The sequence below is a fragment of the Loxodonta africana genome, chromosome 14 (genome assembly GCF_030014295.1).
Source record: "Loxodonta africana isolate mLoxAfr1 chromosome 14, mLoxAfr1.hap2, whole genome shotgun sequence".
Taxonomy (NCBI): domain Eukaryota; kingdom Metazoa; phylum Chordata; class Mammalia; order Proboscidea; family Elephantidae; genus Loxodonta; species Loxodonta africana.
The window spans coordinates 11,379,050-11,393,361 of NC_087355.1; positions in this window are offsets into that span (position 1 = coordinate 11,379,050).

The window sequence follows — 14,312 nt, forward strand, 5'->3', positions numbered from 1 at the left end:
GACAGGCGATCAAGATGCATTGATAATTACTGGCGATTGGAATGCGAAAGTTGGAAACAAAGAAGAAGGATCAGTAGTTGGAAAATATGGCCTTGGTGATAGAAACAATGCCGGAGATCGAATGATAGAATTTTGCAAGACCAACGAATTCTTCCTTGCAAATACCTTCTTTCACCAACATAAACAGTGACTATACACATGGACCTTGCCAGATGGAACACACAGGAATCAAATTGCCTACATCTGTGAAAAGAGATAGTGGAAAAGCTCAATATCATCAGTCAGAACAAGGCCAGGGACTGACTGTGGAACAGACCATCAATTGCTCATATGCAAGTTCAAGCTGAAACCGAAGAAAATCAGAAAAAGTCCACTAGAGCCAAAATATGACCTTGAGTATATTCCACCTGAATTTAGAGACCATCTCAAGAATAGATTTGACACATTGAACACTAGTGACCGAAGACCAGACGAGTTGTGGAATGACATCAAGGACATCATCCGTGAAGAAAGTAAGAGGTCACTGAAAAGACAGGAAAGAAAGAAAAGACCAAGGTGGATGTCAGAGTAGACTCTGAAACTTGCTCTTGAGTGTTGAGCACCAAAAGCAAAAGGAAGAATTCATGGAGTAAAAGAACTAAACAGATTTCAAAATAAAGTATTATAATGACAAGTGCAAAGAGCTGGAGATGGAAAACCAAAAGGGAAGAACATGCTCGGCATTTCTCAAGCTGAAAGAACTGAAGAAAAAATTCAAGCCTCGAGTTGCAATAGTGAAGGATTCCATGGGGGAAATATTAAATGATTCAAGAAGCATCAAAAGAAGATGGAAGGAATACACAGAGTCATTATACCAAAAAGAATTAGTCGATATTCAACTATTTCAAGAGGTGGCATATGATCAGGAACCAATGGTACTGAAGGAAGAAGTCTAAGCTGCTCTGAAGGCATTGGTCAAAAACAAGGCTCCAGGAATTGTTGGAATATCAGTTGAGATGTTTCAACAAACAGATGCATCGCTGGAGGTGCTCACTCATCTATGCCAAGATATACGGAAGACAGCTTCCTGGCCAACTGATTGGAAGAGATCCATATTTATGCCTATTCCCAAGAAAGGTGATCCAACTGAATGTGGAAATTATAGAACAATACCATTAACATCACACACAAGCAAATTCTGCTGAAGATCATTCAAAAATGGCTGCAGCGGTATATCGACAGGGAACTGCCAGAAATTCAGGCTGGTTTCAGAAGAGGATGTGGAACCGGGGATATCATTGCTGATGTCAGATGGATCCTGGCTGAAAGCAGAGAATACCAGAAGGATGTTTACCTGTGTTTTATTGACTATGCAAAGGCATTTGACTGTGTGGATCATAACAAACTATGGATAACATTGCGAAGAATGGGAATTCCAGAACACTTAATTGTGCTCATGAGGAATCTTTACATAGGTCAAGAGGCAGTTGTTCGGACAGAACAAGGGGATACTGATTGGTTTAAAGTCAGGAAAGTTGTGCATCAGGGTTGTATTCTTTCACCATACCTATTTAATCTGTGTGCTGAACAAATAATCTGAGAAGCTGGACTATATGAAGAAGAACGGGGCATCAGGAATGGAGGAAGACTCATTAACAACCTTCGTTATACAGATGACACAACCTTGCTTGCTGAAAATGAAGAGGACTTGAAGCACTTACTAATGAAGATCAAAGACCACAGCCTTCAGTATGGACTACACCTCAACATAAAGAAAACAAAACCCCTCACAACTGGACCAATGAGCAACATCATTATAAACAGAGAAAAGATTGAAGTTGTCAAGGATTTCATTTTACTTGGATCCACAATCAACAGCCATGGAAGCAGCAGTCAAGAAATCAAAAGATGCATTGCATTGGGCAAATCTGCTGCAAAGGACCTCTTCAAAGTGTTGAAGAGCAAGGATGTCACCCTGAAGGCTAAGGTATGCCTGACCCAAGCCATGATATTTTCAAAAGCATTATATGCATGTAAAAGCTGGACAATGAATAAGGAAGACCGAAGAAGAGTTGACGCCTTTGAATTGTGGTGTTGGGAAAGAATATTGAATATACCATGGACTGCCAAAAGAATGAACAAATCTGTCTTAGAAGAAGTACAACCAGAAAGCTCCTTAGAAGCAAGGATGGCGAGACTGGGTCTTACATACTTGGGACATGTTGTCAGGAGGGATCAGTCCCTGGAGAAGAACATCATGCTTGGCAGAGTACAGCGTCAGCAGAAAAGAGGAAGACCCTCAACAAGGTGGATTGACACAGTGGCTGAAACAATGAGCTCAAGCATAACAATGACTGTAAGGATGGCGCAGGACCGGGCAGTGTTTTGTTCTGTTGTGCACAGGGTCGCTATGAGTCGGAACCGACTTGACGGCACCTAACAACAATAACAGCCATCTCCCAGAAGATATTTCATGTTTGGAGTTGGTGACTCTTGGCATAGACATGGCTTAGAACAAATCATGATCTTATGCTGCAAGCTGTGCCCCTGTGAATATTGTTTATGGCTCTGAAAAGCAGTAGATACAATGGCCTCATATGAACGCTCTACCTCATAGTGAGTTGCTACTAATAGTTCTAGTTACTTGGAGATAAATAAAAGAGAGATGTTAAAATGGTGTTACGGATTGAACTGTGTCCCCCAAAACATGTGTTGGAATCCTACCCTTATACCTGTGGAAATAAAGTTTTTCTTTATTATGTTAATTAAATCATACCTGCAGGGTGGGTTCTGAATCTACTTACTTAGGAGTTTTAAAAAGAGCAGATTAGACTCAGAGGCACAGGGGAATCTCCAAGGAACCAAGGAACATCCAGAGCTACCCATAAGGAAAGAATCAACACAGTTGAGACCATGATTTGGAAGTCTAGCCCCCAGAGCTGCAAGAAAATTAATTTCTGTTCTTTAAAGCTACCCATTTGTGTTATTTGTGTTACAGGAGCGTTAGGTATCTCACCTAGGTGGGTCTACACCTGAAGAATCTTCTATATAAAGACTCTACATAGATATCTCTAGGTATCCAGAAACTCTGTGTTTGGGCTGCTTATAATTTGTTTCATATAAAAAAGGTAGTGATAGTGTTAAGGACTTCACAGGCTGCATGGCTGTATATTGTTTTTCCTTGGATTAAAAAAAAAAAAGCTATGTCACTGAAATGGGAGCCAATAATTGGGTAAAACTACATAAAGTAAATAAAGGGAAAACAATTTAATATAGCAAATGTTTTTTTTGTTTGTTTCTTGACTTTTAGTATTACCTCTAGTAGCTGGAATAGCCATTAGTACTCATGTAATGTTTATGAGTGTGGTGGAGCTGTGAAGACTTGAAAGAGGTGATTTTTTGTCAATACCAAGTATACTTGTGCAAATTTTTATTTGAGCTCTCATTACTAAGTGAAGTAATCACCTTTAGAATATTTTGGATAGGTTATGTAAATTTTCTGTACAATGTGACTTCACCTACCTTTAAAGGGTTGAATGGGCATATTCTGCTCTTGGGATTTAATGAACCACTCATGAGAGATGTGTAAATTACTCGATCCTGGTAACAATTTTAGAACCTGGAGAAAATGAAGTATTGTAAATTTGCTCTCTGTGGAAATAAGAGTTGGGAATAATATATTTAAGAAGTTTTTCCATTGGAAGCACATATTTCATTGTGAATGGACAGATTTATGGAGGCTGAGAACAGAATGAGTGCACATGAAGGGCATCTGTGAACCACAAATCTACCCAGAAGGTTCTTTAGAGCATCCTGTGCACTGACTCAGCATATCAACTCGTAGAGTAATAATGGGATCATAGGAAACAGTGACAACTACTTCCCCAACTTCCCAGTATGTCAGCGAATAAGTTAAAGTATTAAATAAAAGCAATACTTGGGATAAGTTATCATTTAACTTAAAATTTCTGCATCTGTTAATTCCATGTGATACTAATGAAAGTATGGAATATATTATTATTCCTACTGGAATAACACGGTGGCTGCAACAATGAGCTCAAGCATAACAATAATTCTAAGGATGGCTCAGGACCGGGCAGTGTTTCGTTCTGTTGTGCATAGGGTCGCTATGGGTCGGAACTGACTCGATGACACCTAACAACAACAACGACAACTGGATATAAGAGAAACAGGAACAATTAGCTAATTAGAAACAGCATTAAAACAATAATTTAAATCTCTTAATCCTATTTTCTTTCTACTTCAAAAAACAAACTCATTGCCGTCAAGTCTATTCTGATTCATAGTGACCCTATAGGACAGAGTAGAACTGCCCCATAGGGCTTCCAAGGACAGGCAACAAAAGCTCATTCTTTAATGAGATTGAATTCGAAAATAAACTTTATCATCAAAGTTATAATGCACTAGGAAGCATGGTGGGGTGTTTTGTGACTTGGTTCTCTCTACTTCCCCATCTTAACTCCATCTCTGGGTGGGACGATGCAAATCTCCCCATCCTTCAGGAGAGTAATGTGACACTTTTCAGAAACTTGTTATCTGCATAATCTTGACCAAGTAATTACCTCCAAGATTCAGTTCCTTCATCAAATGCATATAAGAGTAATCCTTGCAGGCAAATACTAGCAATTTAATGCCTATAAAGCACACAGGACAATCAGTAAGTAGAAGACCTTTATTTAACACTACCTGCTCAACCCTGGAAACCCTGGTGGCGTAGGGGTTAAGTGCTACGGCTGCCAACCAAAGGGTCAGCAGTTCGAATCTGCCAGGTGCTCTTTGGAAGCTCTATGGGGCAGTTCTACTCTGTCCTATAGGGTCACTATGAGTCGGAATCGACTTGAGTTGGAGTCAACTTGACGGCACTGGGTTTGGTTTGGCTGGTTTGGCTCAACCCTAGCATTCCTCTTGGATGGTGCAGCTGCACCTTATCCTTGTTTTTTTAAGAATTTTTTTTAGTGTATACTAGGACTCGAAGACACCTAACAACAACAACAGGACCTTGTCAGATTCATAATGTGCAAATATTTTCTCTGATCCCATAAGTTGTCTTTTTACTTTCTTAATAGTGCCAATGAGGCACAAAAGGTTTTAATTTTGATGAAGTCCAATTTATCCATTTTTTGTTTCATTGCTTGTGCTTTTAGATGTCATATACAAAAATATTCCCTAATCCAAAGTCATGAAGATTTACACATAGGCTTCCTTCTAAGAATTTTATAGTTTTAGATCTTAAATTTCGGTATTTGATCAGTTTTGAGTTAATTTTTGTATGTGTGCTTTGTTATTGTTAGTGGCCATTGAGTGGGCTCGGATTCATGGCAATGTAATGTAATGACAGAGCAAAACGCTGCCTCATCCTGCACTAGCTTTGTGATCATGTATGTTTGTTGCAGCTATTGGGTCACTCCATCTCACTGAGTGTTTTCCCTATTTTTGCAGACCCTCTACTTTACCAAAAGTGGTGTCCTTTTCTAGAGATTTGCAAAGAATCTACTGATTGATTTGGGGAGTGTTGCCATCTTAACAATATTTGGTCTTCCTATCCATTAACGTGGGCTGTCTTTCAATTTATTTACCATGTTTTTACGCAAATAATGTGTTCCTTCTATGTTTGTCAACAGTGCCCTTCCCTCAAGAGGTAGTTTTGTAAGTGCCACTATGCCAATTTTTTTTTTACATGCTATAAAAAAAATCAGCATCACGTGTTTACAAAAATACCTCATGGGGGGAGAATGCAGTTGGCAAGCAAATGTAGGAGGGCTGCATTATCTGCATAAAAATGTTGCAGATCTTGTTTAATTTCTTCCAACAATGTCTTATAGTTTTCAATACACGTCTTTGACTTCTTTCAATTATTCCTAAGTATTTTACTCTTGTTGCTGCTATTTTAGATGAAACTGTTTTCTTAATTTCATTTTCAGAATGTTCATTGCTCTCAGTCTTTGCAGATGTGTTTTGTGTGTGTGTTGGGGCATGCCTTCACCACTGAGCTAGGAAGTTTATAACTCTGCCTTATCCTTCACTTCGTGCTTGCTGAGAGCCTTAAGGTCAGCCAGTTGTGAGAGCTTAGGGCCTTCCCTGGTCTTTCCTGAGTATACATACAACCTTGGGCACGTGCATAGCTTCTACAGTCCCAGGCGTATGTCTAAGTTTTTCAAAGTACTCATTCCCCTAAGTAGCTTTCTTCCCAAGTTTTTTGGTTAATCTTCATTTGCCCCAACCGTTGTCTATTATCTCAGGATTCAGTAACTACAACATTTCGCTGTAATTTTTTCAACAAATACCCCTCAGATAGCAGCATACCACAAGGTGTGTCTGCCTCTGTTGCACAGACAGACAGACTGTGCCTCAGACTTCTAAGCAGCCATAAAACTACTACAAATGAAGACTTTACCCAGTGGTATCAATCACTCCATGGGTTCTATATTCATCTAGTATAATCGAGCTGTACACATGAGAAACGTACATAGTGTTGGCAAAGTGAAAGCCATTATTATTATTTATAAACACCAAACAGTAAACAATAGGAACAGATTACTTACAGTGAACCAGTCCTGCCTACCTACACGTAACCCACTTCATAGAAGGGGAACCTGCTTCTGTCTCAAAGGGGGAGGCACAACTTATCCTTCCCCAAATGTCCGTTTGTTTGTCACTCAGCAGGTGAACCATGGTTCAGATCAGATGTTGTGTTCACATTATCACTGCCTTTGGCTCATGTCACCACTGTCTGGGGCCCATATGGCTCCTGTCATGCTCTGCTCTGCCTGTGGGCCTTGCTGGGCCTCTTGTCTCCAGCAGGAAGACCCCTGCACAAGGTGTCCAAGCCTTTACTGTCTATCTCTGCTTAAGACCAGCCTCCTCTTGGCCCTTAGAAACTGGCCACCTATCGGCTTTAGGGTGACAGCTCTCAGCACTCCTGAGTCATCTGCCACTGTAAAAAGGCAAGCCAGTGCAACCCTGCACTGCTGCCTGCTCTGCTCTCACTTTCACGGCAGCCAAAATGCAGACCTCTGCAGCCTCGTCGTCATTTACTCTTTGGGTCGGCCTCGCCCACCACCACTGCCACGACTGCTGTCTGCCACTGGGGCCCTTCTGGGCCACTCGGCCTTCAGTGTTACTAGCTCAGTCAGTGTTACAGCCTTTAACATGTATTGCAACTGTTTTATTTGGGTCCAGCAAGGTTCTCAGCAGAAGGACCCTGGGTCCAAAAGACATGCTCTGCTTAGGCTCTTGTTGATCATGCGATTCCCATAAACCCCTTTTAGATTGGCCCCATATGTAGGAAGACTCCCCGTCAATCTCAAGGTATGGGCCTCCCAGTGTACTGCAAAATGAACAGTTCCCTAGATGGACCACAAGCTTCTCAATCCTATTGGGTGGATTACAATCTGCTTATGCAATCTCTGCTAGCCTTTTATGTGGACAGCAAATAGACCACACACTTGCAAAATTGTGATCTGACCAGTCATTTTGAGGGAATTACAAACCCAGAGCCAGAAAGCCTATATAAGAGAAACCCATTTCAATACAGGGTAAGTTCCAGGCTGGCAAGATAAAGGCAAGTCTTTTGATTGGGTCTCCCATGGGACCACTGGACAGACCAACTAAGGACAATTTTTTAATCAGGTCTTTTCTGCTCCCTTGGGTACCAGTGTTGTTAATTTCAAGGCTACCACTTAGCTGGGGACCAGGGGATGGGAAAAGCGTATGTTAAAATGCCCCAGAGCTCACTGTTTTTACCGAAATTTGGCTGTTTTTCTTGAATTCCCTGGGTTGCTGCAAGATGCAGTCTTTGCCAGTTTTTCATTGCTTTTGTGAAGGGGCAGGATTTTATAATTCCTTACCCCACTGTTTTTGCTGATTTATACCTCTACTACTATTTTTAATAACAGCTAATTAGAATGAATTTTCATATAAATAAATAAGATATAGGAAGTAGAATACAGGAAACATCAGTGTTTATCTTGGTTTGCAAGTATTGCCCAAATTAACATCATCTCAGATTAACAAAGCCCTTGTTTTGTGTATCCTCCACAACTATGTATGTGTTACACTACAATATTTAGAATGCTATATGTGTGTAGGCTATGATTTTATCATAAGCAAATGTATCCTAAATCAGGGTATAAGGAACTCAGTGGGGAAAAAAAAAAATGTTCTGAACTACTTTGTTATTACCAACATTACTTATAGGCACATATTATGGATTTTCAAAAAATGTACCTGCAGAAAAATTTGATATAAAATAATCATTTTTTGCTACCTAATTAAGGTAAAGCCATACTAAGTGTTTTCAAGGGAGAGGTTCATAAAATTCAATATGCAAATAAAAGAAAAATATATTTGACTAGATGTATCTCTGATAGCAAGTTTATTTGCCAAACTAGGGAATAGCCTTTTTTTTTTTTTTTTTAACCTTCTGACTTCACCATCCAAAAATATTTTCCTGATCCTACTTGCAAGGTAACTATCAGCTGTTTTTTAATGATAGAACCCTGCTGTACCAATAAACTCAAGTTGTAAACACATTTCACAAAGGTCATAAAACAACTGTTCAAAGGAAATAGCTTTCAGTCTCCCCTGACATCTGTGGGCTGAACCAAAATTTTACAGTCTGGTATTCTGGTAACAAATTGTCAAACAAATAATTTTTACCAATTTTTTCAAATATTTAACACACAACCTTATTTTTCCTCTTAATAATAATTATTAAGGCGTAAGTCATTATTATGTTCAATATGCTATCACGATTAAGTTGCATTGGATATTTCAAACTAATTATTTCCAAAACCTCAGAGCTATCATTAATATTTTTATCTTTTCATAAAATTTCTCACCGTACTGTAAACATATTGTTACAGCTCCAGTTCACTTTCTTGATCCCTTATTGTTTAGCATCTTTCAGACATATGAGACATACAAACATACTTTTTATGACTTATTAACTGAAAAGTATTTCAAGTTGGGTTGCTATGAGTCGGAATCAACACGATGGCAATGGGTTGGGTTTGAATGGGGTAAATTAGAGGTTTAAAAATGTAGCCATTAAATTTTGGTTCAAATTAAATCCCATACAAAACCCATTGTCATCAATTCGATTCAATCCCATACAAAGAGAATGAAAATTAAACTGTATGGATAGAATGGGTAGGAGCCCTGCTGGTGCAATGGTTAAGCGCTGGACTGCTGACTGAAAGATCAGTGGCTCAAACTCACCAGTCGCTTTGCAGGAGAGATATGTTAGCTTGCTTTCATAAAGATTCCAGCCTTGGAACCCCTATGGGCAGTTCTACTCTGTCCTATAGGGTTACTGTGAGTCAGAATCGACTCTACACCAATGAGTTTAAAGTAAGGATAAAAGCCTGCAGTCCCCCTATTTGCCGTTTCTTCTCCACTTTTCCCATGTGTCTGTGCTTCTCTGTTGTTTATTACTCTGGCGTCAGCTTCAACTCATGGTAACCACAAGCACAACAGAATGAAACTCCCCATTCTCTGAGCCATCTTCACCATAGAACACAGCACTATATCAGACAAGATTCTGCTGGGATCCATAAGGGGTTTTCATTGGCTAATTTTTGGAAGTAGATCTCCAGGCCTTTCTTTCTAGTCTGTCTTTGTCTGAAAGTTTCACTGAAACCTGTCCATCATGGGTGACCCTGCTGATATTTGAAATACTGGAGGCATATCTTCCAGTATCATAGCAACACATAAGCCACCACGATACAAGAAACTGACAGAGTAGAGAGAGCTAAACCAAAAACTCCTTGCCGTCAAGTTGATTCCGTCTCATAGAGACCCTGTAGGACAGACTAGAACTGCCCTATGGGGTTTCCAAGGAGTGTCTGTTCAGTTCAAGCTGCTGACCTTCTGTTAGCAGCTGTAGCTCTTAATCACTGCACCACCAGGGCTCCTAGAGAGTTGTAGAAAACATAAGTTGGCAACACCTGAATTAGATAAAGTAGACTACTTTTCATAAATTTATTCATGTATGCACCTTTCATATACACTAAAAAAAAAAACTATATACACTAGCAATTCATTATTCATTACCTTCACTCTTAGCAATTCATTATTCATTACCTCCACTCCTGGGGTTGCCATTAAGTCAAAATCGACTCGATGGCAGCTACCAACAACAACTGTACTCTGGCCCAGAGTTTACCTAGGGGGAAAAAAAAGCCCATTGTTTCCAGTTGATTCCAACTCATAGTGACCCTCTAGGACAGAGTAGAACTGCCCCATAGGGTTTCCAAGGAGTGGCTGGTAGATTCGAACTAACCACCTTTTGGTTAGCAGCCATAGCTCTTAACCACTGTGCCATCAGGGTTTACCTAGAGCTCAAAATAAAGATGAGGGTAGGGATAAACCAATAATCCTTAACAATGTTGTGCTGCAGGGAAGAGCTGAAGGCTATGGGAGCATTAGGGATGATATCTAGGCCACCCTGGGAGATGACCAATACCTCCAAAGATCTTCTAGGTCATCACAGACAGTATTTAGGAATAGAAAAGGAATTTAAACTATTCCCTTTGTGTTTGTCAAAAAAATTTTTTTAAACTAGTTTCTTGTTCACACATTTGCCCCTTTCCCTATCTTCTCTACAAAGGAGATCCTGCTCTAAGATTCTCTAACATCCCCTAGTGTGTGCACATACCTAATTTTATAAGAGCCTGTCCTATAGGGTCGCTATGAGTCAGAATCGACTCAAAGGCAGTGGGTTTGAGTTTTTTTTTTTTTAATCCAATAGGTACATATCTAATATACCAAAGTTCTTTTATTTGTATAAATAGGCAATTAATTTTTGTCTTAGAAAGGTTTAAACAACATGAAACTTTTCATGAGAAATTTAATGTCATAAAAATAATTTGTACTCCCTATTTTTTATGGTAAAATAATTGAAAATAAATGTAAATATTTTAAAATCTCATGTCTCTTTGTTCCTAGAGAGAAACTACGAGGTCAATGATGTTCTGGGGACTAATCCAGGCACTGGCAGAGATTTTAAAGCTGAGAAACATCATCATTGTCCCAGTGGGGCTTAGCAAACTGATAGTAGTGACAAGTTAATTCCCTCAATGATTAATACAAGTCGAGGAAGCAAATGACATTAGGGCAATGTAAACTGAGTGCTATCGTGGACCAAAGAAGATGATGGAATTAAAATCTATGTAGTTTTATTTACTTCTTTAAATAAAAGAGGAGAACTGAGAGGGAAAAAAAAGGGACCCCCTTTTTAAAGGCCAAGGTCTGACAGCAAACAGCAAAACAGAGGAGAAAGAGAATCACCAACCAGTAAAGAACTAGGGGATGAAGGCTTTAGCTAAGGGGCAATCAACATGGACCATGGATATGATTGTAACACTTTTCTAATACTTTCTGCATTTTTCATTATTTCATTCATTTATTCAGTAAATACTTTTTGAGTACCTATTCTGTGTCCAGAGCTATTCTAGGCATTGGAGGTAGACAGCAAAAGGCTTGCCCTTTGTTCTAATGGAGATTGAAACTCTGAAAATTAAGAGAAAGACACACCATACACGTGTGTATATATGTATTTTATATGCATATATAAATTTTCAAATACTTGAATAAAAATTAATTCTAACATATTTACTCTTAAATACAGATTATATAACTTACAGAACAAGAGAGCGAGAGCGAGAGACAGATAGACAGAGAGACACTAGGAGAAACATCTCCAAGAATCTGAGAATGGAATCCAAAGGCTAAGCAAAGTGCAATTGGTTCCTTGCCTTAGTCAGACTACTTCAATAAATACCCATGATGTCAAATATCTAGAGAGAATGTGTGTGTAAAAATGCAAAAATATTCAAGTTACCTTATTAGCAAACCAACAAGCTTTATCCTGATAATGTCATTTGCGAATTTTTCAGACATAGACAAACAGAAGAATGAAAGAACACTTGTTGAGAATAGATTTTCTATAGGAAAAAAAGAAAAACTGTTACAATATCAGATAGAATAACCTGACTTATACATGGTCAAAAGTGTAATAGAGAAAATACTACCATTTTGGATTTGCAGATATTTGAAAATCCATTTGAGAATTGATTAATAAGGTGAATACAGTCTTGCCCATTATTCATTTACTACATAATTTGAACAAAGAATGAGTAAAGTTACCTGGTAAAATGAATAATGGGCAAGAATGTATCCACCTTGTTAATCAGTTCACAAGGGCCTTTTAAGTTGCTAACAGAATTTCATCCAAATTTTGTTGAATAGTTTCTGGTGTGCAAGATAAATGAAAGCACTAACATAATATGTGCAATTTCTAGTTATCTTTGAGTTAATTAAATATTTTCAAAATATGTATTTGATTTTTTAAAAGGAATTCTTAGGTTATACGGCTTTTGCAATTAAGCCCATATAAGAATGTACATCTAATGACATAAAACATTACTCTTTTAAGATCCCTTCTTGGTAATTGATGGGGAATGCTATAATGCTGATAAAAGAATAATATTTAATAAAATTAAATCACATAATCCATACCCTGACTACCCTGTTCATTTTATTTTTCCATGCACACTTTTTATATTTGTCTATTTTGCATACAAATTATAAAACAATAATCATAGGAACTACAGATTGTAATAAAAATATTTTTCATTTAATATTATATCTTAAAAGTTTCCATGTTATTGCAGTTTTCACAATTTTTTATTTTCATAATTTCATTCCACTAGATTGACATATCATAATTTAGTTATTTTAATAAGAAATTTGTTCAGCTAACATTCATTGAGCGCCAGGTGCCCTTTGCAGGGCTGGGCAACAGGGCTGGATGAGATGCAGAGCTAGCCCTCAGGGGCTACTGTGCAGCACAGAGCACTGAGATAACCACCCACACAGGGGCCCTGGGAGGGCAGTAACCCTAGCTGGAGGGAGGGGCTTAGCTGAGTCCTGACTGATGAGTAGTTATCCAGTTAACAGCGATGACGCGTTTAATCAACTCATCTTTACCAAAATATAAAAATGAATTCAGTATGAATCATGTACTTCCCATGATTCTGTAAAGTCGATTCTGACTCACGGCAACCCTATAGGACAAAGTAGAACTGCCCACAGGATTTCCAAGGCTGTGATTCTTATGGAAGCAGACTGCCACATCTTTCTCCCTCAGAGCAGCTGGTGGATTTGAACCAATGACTTTTCAGTTAAGAGATGCCTAACCACTGTGCCACCGGGACGCCTTCATTTCAAACACAAACACACACACAAAGATGTCACTTTGATGACTAAGATGGGCCTGACTCAAGCCCTGGTCTTTTCAGTTACATCATATGCATGGGAAAGCTGAAAAATAAAAACAGAAGACAGAAGAAAAATTGATGCATTCAAATTGTGGTGCTGGTGAAGAATATTGAATATACCGTGTACCACCAGAAGAACAAACAAATCGGCCTCCAAGGAAATACAACCAGAATATTCCTTTGAAGTGAGGATGGTGAGACTTCTTACTTACTTTACACATGACATCAGAAGAGACCAATTGCCAGAAACAGCCACCCTGTTTAGTTAAATAAAGGGTCATTGAAAAGAGGTAAACTCTCAATAAGGTAATTGACACAATAGCCATAGCAGTGGGCTCAAACATGCCAACAATCATGAGGATGGAGGAGGACTGGGCAACGTTTAGTTCTGTTATTCATAAGGAGCTTACTCGATGGCCACTAACAACAACATATGTGCATATACATAGCTTTATGAAACCATAAAACATAAACAGCTAATGTTTTCAAAAAGATTATTCTTAATAAATGCTCCTAAGTATTTCACTTTCAGGAAAATGTAAATATGCTGAGGATATTTCCAGATTATATATTAAATCTAAATTTTATCTGTTTCTTTTGTAAAGTGCTGAGCAATGAAACGATGGTCAGGGAAAACAAGTTAGTCACCTTTTTGTTTTGGTAGAAACTGAATTTCTGTTCATTTGGCCCAGGTTCTAGAACCTTACCTCTTGGCTAAGGAGGCAGAAAGGTGCAGGAAGTGGACTATTTCTAGTGAAGTGAACACAACAAGGGATAACAATAACAGCATAGGTTTGGCTTACATATTCAGACAAATTTAATCTTTAAAAGTATAATGTCTTATATATTGAGGTCTACCAATGTTTCCTACATAGTAATTCAGTAAACAATTTACACTTGATCCTTATTATGCATGGATTCCATATTTGTGAATTTGCTAAAATTGAATGGAATCCCTCATCAGTACTCATGACAATTCCATGGTCATTTGAGTACATGTGCAGAGCAGCAAAAACACTGAGCCTCCTGACT